Source organism: Salvelinus alpinus, chromosome 3, assembly GCF_045679555.1.
Source record: "Salvelinus alpinus chromosome 3, SLU_Salpinus.1, whole genome shotgun sequence".
Taxonomy (NCBI): domain Eukaryota; kingdom Metazoa; phylum Chordata; class Actinopteri; order Salmoniformes; family Salmonidae; genus Salvelinus; species Salvelinus alpinus.
Genome location: NC_092088.1, coordinates 95,722,607 through 95,723,742, shown reverse-complemented (window position 1 = coordinate 95,723,742; position 1,136 = coordinate 95,722,607).

Genomic DNA, 1,136 nt, shown 5'->3' with positions numbered 1-1,136 from the left:
CATATGTCTCTGACCCTGTATCTGTGTTGTCACATAGATGACCTGTCATTCATATGGCTCTGATCCTGTGTCTGTGTGGTCACATAGATGACCTGTCATTCATATGTCTCTGACCCTGTATCTGTGTTGTCACATAGATGACCTGTCATTCATATGTCTCTGACCCTGTGTCTGTGTTGTCACATAGATGACCTGTCATTCATATGTCTCTGACCCTGTGTCTGTGTTGTCACATAGATGACCTGTCATTCATATGTCTCTGACCCTGTGTCTGTGTTGTCACATAGATGACCTGTCATTCATATGTCTCTGACCCTGTATCTGTGTTGTCACATAGATGACCTGTCATTCATATGTCTCTGACCCTGTATCTGTGTTGTCACATAGATGACCTGTCATTCATATGTCTCTGACTCTGTATCTGTGTTGTCACATAGATGACCTGTCATTCGTATGGCTCTGACCCTGTGTCTGTGTGGTCACATAGATGACCTGTCATTCATATGTCTCTGACCCTGTATCTGTGTTGTCACATAGATGACCTGTCATTCATATGGCTCTGACCCTGTGTCTGTGTTGTCACATAGATGACCTGTCATTCATATGGCTCTGACCCTGTATCTGTGTTGTCACATAGATGACCTGTCATTCATATGTCTCTGACCCTGTGTCTGTGTTGTCACATAGATGACCTGTCATTCGTATGGCTCTGACCCTGTGTCTGTGTTGTCACATAGATGCCATATATTGCAAGTTTTGAGGAAAAAATCGATTGAATTAGCAACATGGACCAACGGTGATGAGGAGAGCTCTTAAATACGCTTCCAACTTTTCTACTGTCTGTTCTGCTGACTCAGTAGAAATCAGAATTACATTTTGTGTAAGTTCAAAATGGCTCCCTATTCACTATATAGTGCTGTACTTTTGACCAGACTCCAGAGCCCTACATAGAGCATAGGTTGTCATTTGGGACACAGCCCTAGTGATTTTGTAAAGTGAGCTAAAAGGCAGAATGGATAATTAGATTTTTGTACAAATGAATTAAACATCGTAGCTAGCTGCCAGTCGGCCCATTATGAATACAGGAACTGTAAATCATCATTTCAACACGTTGCATTATGTTATTACTCCTGAAT